At 43.6% G+C, this 12,402-nt stretch overlaps 1 non-coding gene across 1 annotated transcript; it reads right to left on the bottom strand.

The window, feature by feature from the left end:
- Nucleotides 1-11,450: 11,450 nt before the first annotated feature.
- Trnas-gga (transfer RNA serine (anticodon GGA)) lies at nt 11,451-11,525 on the bottom strand. The gene has a single exon. It is a non-coding gene; the product is annotated as a tRNA-Ser (tRNA).
- Nucleotides 11,526-12,402: the final 877 nt, after the last annotated feature.

Consider the following 12,402-nt stretch of genomic DNA (forward strand, 5'->3'; position numbering starts at 1 on the left):
CGTGCTGTTGTCTTATCACTTCAACGCAAACTGATCGCCAAGAACACACGGCACAGACAAAGCTACAAGCCGCTGCCCCCGACGCAGATCACTCTCAAGATACGGCCGCGCGTTATTAGGCAACTTGAAGAATAGACAAATGAATATGCCAGATAATTTCTGCCGAATCTTGCAAGTGTAGGAAAATTCATGAAGAGGAAGCGGGTCGATCGCATAGCAAGAGTGAATTCGTGAACTCAAGCGCAAGTACACTGAATATGGAAAGTGAGTTCTGCTGAGTTTCCGAAGGGAGAAAATAATCCATGAAATATCGAACGTTAAGTCACACCGGCTACGGAAAAACTTCGCAGTTGAAGAAAAATTTGGCATAAATTATTAGACTTAAAAAATGGGGACATGAATACGAGAAATTTGTTTGGCGAGGTTCTTCAACAAGCACAAATATTCAGTTGTAATCCAGCCCCGCGCGCGTACCTTGAAACTAAAAAAGCTTAATTTTTCATGAAAATTTAGCACTCGTATAGGGATTGAACGTGGGTCCAACGTCTTTCAAAATTGGTTACTACGGGTGAGCTAGCTCGGAGGCTAAGAGATCACTGAGCGAGTGCGAATAGCTTTGCATAAATCCGCAAGCCTCGAGGAACGTGTATGCGTCAAGATCTTCATCGATTTGGTTCTGTCAGTAAGTTATAAAAACGTTGAATAGTACTTTCGTGTCGAGGGATTGCACCTTCAGCTAATCTATTGTCTTCACCCGCGCTAAACAGGAAACGAGCAGGTCGAAAAGCGAATGCAAATAAACGATAACTTAATGAACAGGGGCACTGAATATGTCAAGTCAGACATGCGTGATTCCGAAAAGGTAGAGGAAATTTTATGAAAGCTATAAATTGTTGTTCACATGGGTTCAGGGCGAAGGAACTAAGATCACGCGTATAGGGTCCCCAATATAGGAAAGCTGTGCGGTTGAAAAATGCATCGTGGTCGGGGTCCTGGTCGGTGAAGGGGCCAATATAGTTATCCAGGAGAGTGTGCGAGAAAGCCCCTAAGGTAACTCATTCGGGTTTCTGGGAAATAAAGCCGCTCAGTAAATTCGTCCTGGTCTGGGGTTTGAACCCGGGACAGAACGCCTTTCCCAGGCTGACGCTCTATATCTGAGATAACCAGTAGGCTCGAATATCTGAAAGTGAAGGGAAATACAGTTCCAAACAAAGACTAACTATAGCAAAATATTCTGCATAACTCATTAAGCCTGGAGGAAGGCTTATGAAAGGAAAGAAAATTGTGATCCAGCTGAGGGTTTTAGCAAGCTGCAAAGAAAGCCCACGCAAGTTTTTCGGAGAATGAGCTTTACGGTTGCAGAAAGAACCGTCTTTCCTGTGCGTCTGTTCCGCACCCGAGCTAACCAGGAGACAAACAGACCGCCGAGCGAGGATGAATCTATCGAAAATTATTACAAGCACAGCGACACTCAACATGGGCAACCTGCTCCCCCGAACCTCGTACCGTGGAGGAAGGCCCATCAGAGGGGAAAATGTCATCTAATCAAGTTTAGCACGAAGCTTTTCTCCGAAAGAAAGCTGTGCAGTTGCAAAACATTCTTCCTCCTCCGGGGATCAAACCGGCAATAATGTATTTGATGGGTGGTCATTCCTTATCTGACTTAACCAGAAGGCCAGCAGATACATAGACAAATAACAAATTATTAAAAAAGTACAGGCACAGTGAGTATGGCAAATGAATTCTGTGGAATTCCGCATAGTAATCCAGCCGAGTCTAGCACCAACCTAAAAACTCTTACCGGCCGCAAGATGCGCGAAGGCTTACAAACGTGAGAAACGGCAATTTTGCCGCGGCTAGCAGAATCAATTCAAGTGTTCCTGCACGTAAACAGAATGGGCGGTTGTGAAATACAGACAGAAGATACCCATAAATTAGGGGTGCTGAATGGAGTAAGATAGGGGCCCACAGAATGAGAGGTTGTGAAAAACAGAAGATAACCATAAATTAGGGGTGTCGAAAGGAGTAAGGTATAGGCCGAAAATTGGGAGAGCTGTATGCGATTTAGGACCATTGCAAACGTAGCATGCAGTAATCATGTATATAAAACACGTGGTGTCTGCATGTTGCGGCTTCTGTCTGCTGCTCCACACGTACGTTCACAAAGCCTGAACGCCTCCGCGCAACCTTAGAGCTACTACTTTGCAACCGGTATCACACTCGTCGCATTATCACTGTTCTCGCAACCAGAGACAAGCCATGTCACGATACCCCCGTTTTTGTTTAGCACTGTGTTTTACGATTGTCCAAAGAGCACATCAAGGAGAGAAACAGCTTTTATGGACGTGAGGGCACAGCAAGTAATGCGCACGACATGAAATTATTCGTAATTTAGACAACGTAGACTTAAGCTGAACACCGCGGACAGGTGGGTAGGCGTACACATTATGCAAATGTATGGTGCGGCCGCAAAATATCGCCAGCGTTTTAAAATGTACCGCAGCTCTCTACGAGGTCGCGATACAATGCAGCTTTTTGGCAGTTATATGGAATATGTCACGCCATTTTTAGTGTTCTGCTTGATTGCACTATTCATTATCACCAGCTTCGCAGTTAGGTAGTTTAAGGCAAAACTTCCCATGAAACTGATGTAGAGCGTTCTAGGAATATCTAACAGAGCAGTTTTGAACGTTTTGTTAGCAGCCATGCGGCATCTATAACAAAGCCCTTAACATACGGGGGGGAAAAATACATGTGGCTTGTTCGCTTGCGCGCAGAGATTGCAGTGCTCTAAACCCTTATGAACATGACTATTGATATGTTGTTGGCATATTGTTGAGGAATTGTTGACACAATATCCTTTCAATAATACCTCAATAGTTATTGACCATACACAACAATACCTCAACAATAAAGTTGTTGAGCGCTTCACAACAGTAAAGTCGTTGACTAATTGTTGTTGACATATTGTTGAATAATGTTGAGTATTATTGAGAATTGTTGAGCAATATTGACATTGAATATATATCTGAAACACACACACGTAGACATGTCTGTGTTTTACACATATATTTTTTTATTGTTCACTTAATAACCACTAAATATATAGAGTGTCACATAACTTGAACCAAAGGCCTATCTCTCGAGTCGTAACTGGGGGAGCTTGTGGCAAGACGACGCTGTCGCAGGCGTTCCGCTTCGTTCGCCCTAAATTCAGGGTTGGCGGCTCTTCGCTTACGTTTCGCCTGGGCTTCGGAAGCCGTCAGGCTAGAATCATCATGCTAGAATCGGACGACAAGCTTCGCTTACGTAAGCAAAGCTTGTCTTCCGATTCTAGTAAGCGAAGCTTAATTGTCGTCCGATTCTAGCATGCTGATTCTAGCGTGACGGATTCCGAAGCCCAGGCGAAACGTCAGCGAAGAGCCGCCGACCCTGAATTTAGGGCAAACGGCGCGGAACGCCTGCGACAGCGTCGTCTTGCCACAAGCTCCCGCAGTTACAACTCGAGAGATAGGCCTTTGGTTCAAGTTATGTGACACTATATATATATTTAGTGGTGATGAAGTGAACAATAAAACAATATGTATGTGTAAAACACGCACACGTCTACGTGTGCCTGTTTCCGATATATATTCAATGTCAATATTGCTCAACAATTCTCAATAATACTCAACATTATTCAACAATATGTCAACAATTAGTCAATGACTTTACTGTTGTGAAGCGCTCAACAACTTTATTGTTGAGGTATTGTTGTGTACGCTCAATAACTATTGAGACATTATTGAAAGGATATTGCGTCAACAATCCTCAACAATATGCTAACAACATTTCAATAGTCATTTTTATAAGGGACATTTCAATTAGCGACAGTATGGCACCCTGGAACGCTTCAATCAGTAACTTTTTACAAAGGCTGCAATGAACCTACACATAATAAACATTTATCAGGCGTCACTCAGAACATTGTTTCGTACTTGGAATAAATAAAAACACAGTGCCCCGCATAGTTTACCGTGGGTACTGGGAGAAACTACTGAATGGTGTGTATAACGTTTAAAAGTTGGGAGAAAGCGACTACTCAGTAAGTTTTTCCAGAGCGCATAAGCAACCTACACAGTACAAACTTTCAGTACACGTCAACAAAAAACAGAGAATTTAGAACGGAGTGGTGCAGCTTACAAATGTGGCTCGTCTACGTCTGTCTCGTTCGCCGTCCATTGTCCGAATTCGCGCGTCATAAGTCATGGCTTAAAGATGGACATAGAAAAGACGCAGGCGTTCGCCGCGCCATTTACGGCACTGGCATACTTGCTCGCGAAAGAGTATACAATATGCACAAGCGGACTAACACACGGAGTGCATCAGAGCACTGCAGTTGCGACGCACAAGCAGGCAGGCACGTGCCTGCTTGTGCAGTAAGTGTTCCTTAATATTGGCGAAGTTGAACTATTTGCCAATTATGCGGATACAAAGAAACCCACCTTGTAATGCTTTAAACCAGCGCGCCACGCTGGAAGATGGGGTCGGGAGCGCTTCTTACCTCACCGTGCATTCAAGAACAAGTCGCCTAATTGTAAAGGACGCGTAAATGGTTCGTCTAGGCTTCTTATAAATGCATGCAGTGTAACCGTATTAATGCATCGAGCTTCGTTAAGTTCACTGGGGAAATTGAGATGCCTGCGCCAGGAGAACAGCTCTCCCCCATCAAACGCAGATGCATTTTGAGGAATGAAAATAAACATTCATTGCTCGTATGCACTTATACCCCTGTCACACCGCACATGTAATGTCATTTGCAGTAAATGACATTCATACCGAATGTAATTGCCGTCTTTCTATGGTGCTGGCCACCATAGTCTTGCGTTCCCGGTCTACACGGGTAAACAAAATGGCATTCGCAATCGATGGCAATGTTTATCGGCAGGCGGCTCTGATAACGAGACCTTACAAATCGTGCCTCTTGTTTACATTTTATTTATTCTTTATTCTTTATTCAAGAATTACCCCGCATTGCCCGAAGGCGTTATAGCAGGGGGGTTACAGGAGGGAAAAAAACAAATCTTCATTCGTACAGCACACTTGCTCTTCACACAGCTGATTCCACTCCACAATAGTTTTAACAAAAAAGGAATCCGCAAGCAAGTTCCTCCTGGCACGGTACTCGCGGATTTTAAGAGAGTGGTCATTACGCCTAGAAATATAATGTGGTTGTTTCAAGTAGCTTTCACTGCTAATTCCTGTCTCATTATTAAATATGAGGTGTAAAAACTTTAGTCTCAACTTTTTCCGTCGTGAGGAAAGCGGTTCCCAATTCAATTTCTGTTTCATTTGAGTACAACTTTCTCTCCGCCCATATCGCCCCAGGACGAACCTAGCAGCTCGGTTTTGAATTCTTTCCAGTTTATCAACCAAGTTTTTTTTTGCGCGGGGTCCCAGACAGCGCAGGCGTATTCTAAAATCGGTCTCACACATGTTAAGTAAGCAGTTTTCTTTAGGTTCGTCTGTGAACATTTCAAGTTCCTCTGAATAAAATTGAGTGCCCTACCAGCTTTTACAATGACATCATCCACATGAGCAGACCATGAGCAGTCAGGTGATAACGTCACACCTAGATACTTGTATATAGGTTCGGTTTTTATCAGGGTATTATTTATCTGGTAAAGACTTACAATCCGTTTCTTCTTTCTTGTAAAACATACATGAACGCACTTTTTTAAATTCAAATTCATCTTCCACGTGGAACACCAAGTATTAATACATTCTAAGTCTAACTGTAACATGGCTGTTCACTCTTAATTTTCCTGTAAACAACACAATCATCGGCAAACAACCATATACATGAAGAGATACCAATAGAAATATCATTGATATAAAGTAAAAACAAAAGTGGCCCTAAGACTGAGCCCTGTGGGACTCCTGACGTCACATCCGCGTATGCCGAGCTTTTGCCGTTGGCCGAAGACGCCGCCAGAAAACAAGGGCTGGCCGCCGTCTGAGGAAGGGGAGGCCTGGGGGTTAGTCTCCCAAACCCCGCCGCCCCCAGACCCCATCATGGACAAAATAAAGTTTTATCTCTCTCTCAAAACAACACATTGTCGACGCTGAGAAAGATAATTTTCAATCCATGCGAGCACACTTGAGTTAATATTTAACATTTTAAGTTTAGTAAGAAGAAGTGGATGTGACACTGTGTCGAATGCCTTGCGAAAGTCTAAAAAGACACAATCTATTTGTCCTCCCTCGTCAACATCGAATGCCAATTCATGGTAAAACTCAACTAATTGAGTTGTGCAAGATAGACCTTTACGAAACCCGTGTTGTTCTTTGATTAGTATATTATTATTTGTTATGTGACGCATTATCTCGGTATATAAAATATGCTCAATGATTTTGCACGAGATGGATGTAAGTGAGATAGGCCTATAATTCGCGACATCTCTTTTCGAACCCCCTTTATGAATAGGTACAACTTGAGCAGTTTTCCAATCATTAGGTAAGAGACCTGTGGATAGCGATTTCACATAGATTACAAAAAGGTACATCGAGATAGGTGTAGCACACCGCTTTAGTATACGTGGAGATATACCATCCGGACCGTTTGCTTTGGTTTCATCTATGACCTTTAGGAGTGCCTCAATGCCTCCAACGCTTAATTCAACTTGTTCCATTAAAGGAAGTGTGCTTGCATGTGGAGTAGGGCTGTAGTTGTATTTAGGTAGGAAGACAGATTGAAAATATGTATTGAAACACGTTGCCTTTTCAGTATCGTCTGTAATTATTTGTTGATTACAAAAAATTTCAATTATTCCTACAAAATCTGATCCGCATCCTTTTAAAAACCTCCAAAATGTTTAGGATTAGATTTCATTCTGTCGTTGAGTGTCTTAAAGTACTCTTGCTTCGTATTTTTATAGCAAACTTATACTCCTGTGTTACTTCAGATAACTTATTTATGTGATACATACTTTCATTTTTTTGTATCTATTAAATGCTCTTTCTTTTTTTGATTATTCTGAGAATACACGAATTCACCCAGGGTTTCTTACGCTTTTTGAGTCTGGTGGAATCTATGCTTGGAACATACTTGCCCGTAAGCTCAAGCAGTTTATCTTTAAATACCCGCCATAAATCATGGATGTCGTAATCCTCAGCAAGACATTCAAAAACCGGCAAGTGATATTTTCACTATATTGTTAACAATACAATGGTAAACATTGGATGGTTATTTGAAAATATATTACACTTCGTTTTAACTTATCGATTTTGTCATTTTTTGCCAAGCCGAGCGTCGAGATTACACAAGTCACGGGTGAATGAGTTCAGGAAACTAATTCAATGGGTGAATGCCATTAGCTGTGAATGTCATTCACTATGCCCGTGTAGAAGCAACAAAAATGGCATTAACACTTAATCTCATTCGCTGCGAATGACATTACACGTGCCTTGTGACAAGGGTATTACAATGGTTGCCATACTTTCAGGCGAAAACTTGCGGACACAGTAGCTCACATAAGTGTCCCGGAAGCTAAGAGATCACTGAGCGAGGGCGAATAGCTTTGCATAAATCCGCAAGACTCGAGGAACGTGTGTGTAAGTCAAATTTCCTCGATTTGATTGCATCAGCAAGCTATAAAAACATGTGGTTTTCTCAAAAAGAAGCTTCGCGGTTGAAGAATACTTTCTTGTCGGAGAATTGGACCTCCGCGGTGACGTCTCTTCACCCGCACTAATTAAGAAGCGAGCAGGTCGAAAAACGAATGCAATTTAAACGATAACTCGAAGAACAGGGGCAATGAATATGGCAAGTCAGACGTCCGCAATTCCGAAACGATAGGGGAAATTTTATGAAAGCTCTAAACTGTTGTTGACATTGGTTCAGGGCGAAAGTACTAAGATCACACGTATATGATCTCCAATATAGGAAAGCTGTGCGGTTGAAAAATGCTTCCTGGTCGGGAATTACAATCTAAAGTGTTTCCTTGGCGACTTGGGTACATAGGCCGAAGGCTTGTCGTTTTCGTCAGTCAGTTCGTTTGAGTGATTTACAAGGAGTATTCTCAGAAACTTTTCGGCAATTAGATTTGCGGATCGTCTCGCATGGCTGTCGTAAACACCTTCAGGGCAGCTCAAGGTGGGAGCGTTTGTAAATGGGGCTGGACTGCTCTTCCTGCATGGCAGGTGTTCGGAGGCTTTATCGAAAAACACTATCTTGTCCAAAAGCGCTAGAAACTGAGGCTAGAAACCCATTGCTTGGAAACTGGTGAAAAGTAACATCGGGTATTTTCCCGGAACGCGACTTGCAATATGGAACACAGCAATACATCACAGCAGTTATATACCGATGCGCAATGAACGGCGCTATGTCTTGACTGTGGCTGCGCGTGCTAAAGACTGTACGACCGTCTTCAGGAGCCCACAAATTACTGAATACTGAACAACACTGACTGAGCACCGAATAAAATGCGCGGGAAAACGATCGTGCGAGCGTGAAGGCAAGCGCATGCACGCGGTGGCAGGGGAGGAAGGGTCAGGGTCGCAGCGCCCCTACCGCCGACGGGTGGCGAAACGTGCGGAGAAACTCTCCCATTAATTCCCCGACGGGTGAGAAGGCCGTAAGAAGCGAGCGCGCGCGCCAGTCGAGCCCGGCCGTGAACGGATCCTCAGCAAGGAAGAGTTGGCAGAGCGATGTCGTATGCATGCCGAAAGGGCTCGATAACGTTTTACTGCCACGCAAGACCGTTTATCATGCGCAAATAGCCACATGCTCACCGGCAGGTGCGAGTAGCGAGGGCCTTAGCCATCTTCTATTCCTTTCGGAACGGGGCAGTCTGTGGCTATTCAGAAAAATTTTCAGTTTTGTTCAGCATATTAACGCTTTTTTTTTCGCGTGCATGTCACTTTGACGTGGTGAGTTTTGGTGACTTTCGTGATGTCGCGTGACAGACAGGTGAAGTTCGGAGTGGCCCGAAAATGTTTCACCAATCGTGGAGGCTGATTGCAGAAATTGGAATAAAAATAGTTTGGAATCATTTTACGTTACATCGCTCCAATAAGTGAAGAAACAGTGCATTTTTACAGTGAGTTTGATGGCGCATATTTCTAAACTGGTGTCATTCTGGAAATTCATTCCAAGAGGATACGCCTGACAAACTCGCCGGCTGCTATTTGTAAATTGAAATATGTCTCGTAAGTAAGTAGTTATTTGTGAACTTTAATTAGTTGAATATGCATTTCGATTTCCCATGCTACTAATGTCCGCCTCATCGAATAACCCTGCCCAATGACAAGAATTAGACTACCTGCCACAGGAGACTTCTATAAATTCCTTAAAACGTAAAAATTAACCTGTATAGTTCAAGGTTAACAATTTCCTCGCCATTTAATATGTCTTTTTATTGGACGTTTCCGACAGGGACCCTCCTTTATTAAAGCCGGTTCCCAGCCTCCACTATGTTTTTGAAAATACTCACAAACCTTGATGGCCGGACACCAGGTTGTCATTTGCACTGAGCCGATATCTACACGACGGTGAGGTGGTCTGGGAAACTTCACCGTTCCTTATTAATGGGCAGGTGTGTCACTATCACAAGTTCGGTATTTTCACGAAATCGTGTTGCTTTTTCCCGTAGTGTTTACGTTTCACAAGGCCAGCCGGCCATATATGTTGTAGTATTTCCATTGAGAAGGTAGTGCAGACAACTCTTGTGATTTCATGAATAATTAAAGAAAGGTAGGCGGACAAACCCGGACACAAAAAACAAGGAAAACGTACACATACACGCTCACTACATGATATAAATTATGACACAATTATGACACACACACAATAAATTATCTTCAAGCTGCCAATCACGGGCACGTACGGGCACTCGCCAAAGACATAACTGTATAAGGCAGAATACCCCTTTGTGTATCGAGGCTTGAGTTACGCACGTGCTACCACTTTTATAAGTAACCTGCCAAGCCTCGAGCATGCATACTGCGAGCCTCACTGTTTTTATGAGTGAACAACGCCGCACTTTCTGCGAACTTCACAGTGCACTTGCAACGGTGACATTGCAACGAAAAGTGACGGTGTTTCGCCGGTCAAGGAAGCTTTATGCTCAGTGTCTGATTGCTGTAACGACCTGTCTGCACCGCAGCTAACAGCAACTTTATAAACGACATCCGCACGACGTTATGCGAACTTGTTGGTATGCTTTACATAACACCTATGAGGTCTGTTTGTGGAGTATCAGCTTATTTATTAAAATTAGGCTTCAAAGTGCTGCCCCAGCTCACATTTGAAAAGTCGCCATTTTTTATATTCTATGCGACCGCAGTCGTGCAGTTTCAATTGCTTTGGTTTGCAGATATGCTACTTGTGAACGGTAATCTTTGCCAGGCTGAATATTTTGCTCCTGAACAAAGTGAATTACGAGAGATATCTTCAGGTGCGCACAAGCATTTTCAAATAGCAAACTAAGGCAATTTATTGTTGTGTTGTATCGATTTGATTAGTATAAAAATAAGTGCGTCTGGGCCATTACTAAATTGCTAGATAGCTATGTGACCAAATCGGCGTACTTGAAAAAGTAAGCCGTTCATCACAGCTTTCAAGTGGGATTAAAAAAATATTGGAGGCAGGTGGCTACAAGCGATATCATCGTGAACTCCCAAGTGACAGAACAACAACATTTTGTAGTTCTGGTATAAGACAAATTGAGCATAAGTAAAAGCCTTCTAGTGCACGTAGGAATAACTTCAATATTTATAGAGGAAACGTCCGACACCTTTAATTGAACCAAGGCACAAACATACTTACGAAAACAGAAATAAGTTTTAACATAATTAGGATGGTTTTAAGTTTATGACTAAGAACGATGTTGGCCAGTAAAAACAGCGCACAAATATATTGCTTTGCACTGTCTGACTAGCACAAATCGGAGTGAGCACAAGTTGATATCCAGTTACTCGCGTCTTGCGCAAGCCGAATTGATGTTATGCTTATAAATTTACTAATTCGACATTCCTTGCCGTGACACTGCTCAAACTTTAATGAACCGCCGGTTGTCTGCCACATGCATTATATGATTTGCGAAGCTGTATTTATTCCTCTTAATGTCCATTACAATGTGGCCTGCTCCCCTTTGCGTTCTATTCAATACCACGTACTGTACTCGTAGTCACGTAACGTTAGGCAAAACTTTTTTGTCTCTCGTTACGCGGTCCTTAGCTTCTCAAGTTTATTTGCCTGCCCATTGTGTTTCTACGCAAAAGAGTGCGATGGTTGCACACTTTTGTTTTTAAGCTACCAGTCATAATATGACGTAATAGTTCAGCGGAAATCCGCTAGGTGGAGAGAAGTAATTAAAGGGAAACTGAGACATCCACCCAAATGTAGCAATTGCTACAATGGAAACCCAACCGGGTTCCTCGAAAGAAAGCCTCGCAGTTGAAGAAAAATTCGTCCTGGTCCGGGACTCGAACCCGGGACCACCGCCTTTCCGGGGCAGCCGCTCTACCATCTGAGCTAACCAGGCGGCTAGCAGATCCCCGTTTGATCTCTGATCCACACCGCTCTCTTCCTGTCTCCTAACGTTAGGCCTAACATTTTTCCGCAATACCAGATGCGAGACCATCCGATTTGGCCTGTAATGCCATAGTTAAAGCTCCCGGCGCTGCCGCGAAAAACGGTGGTCTCGAGATGCCAGCATGCAGCGCTTACGGTGAGCCGTCGCCAACAGCGGCGACCCTGTACTGCGATTACGTGGCGGGAAACGCTTTCCACATCCAGCGGCCGTGCGCTTTCTATCTCGGAGATTGCTCGGACCACAGGGCTCGGAGTGCCTGAGAGCACTCGGCGTGAGAGGTGAGTGACCGTGAAGAACCAGCAGAACGCAAGGCTCTTGTTGAACCGGCCGAAGACACGGCGGCTTGCTAGAGAAGTCTAGAACGCTCCGGAACGACCAGCCGAAAATGCCATAAACGAGTGCGAAAGAATAAAAACCAGCCTATCGGAACGCTTGCCCGGGGCACCCTCTGTCCCTACACCGTACGGCAATGCTGGCGCCAGGTGGTGCGGCCTGGTACAGGGCGCTATAGGGATCGAAATTATCCAAGAGAAAGGCGGAGGATGGCAAACATCATAGCCAAAGCGACCGACGTTGCGGGAACAACTTTGACTTCAATTTCTTACTAATTACGGCAAATGAGTAAGTAATATTTCTGCCGCATTTCTACGAAATTTTCGGAAGCGTTCGGTCGACAATAACTGTCCCATTACAAAATTTCAAAATATGCCAAGTTTCTTGCAAAATAGATATCCGATTCCCCTTTAGAAACAAAACATGTATCCGCATCGTTCAACGCCAACACTATAAAACATTTAAATACTAAAAACATGCGAACGTACGTACG

The sequence above is a fragment of the Dermacentor silvarum genome, chromosome 10, assembly GCF_013339745.2.
Source record: "Dermacentor silvarum isolate Dsil-2018 chromosome 10, BIME_Dsil_1.4, whole genome shotgun sequence".
Lineage (NCBI taxonomy): Eukaryota > Metazoa > Arthropoda > Arachnida > Ixodida > Ixodidae > Dermacentor > Dermacentor silvarum.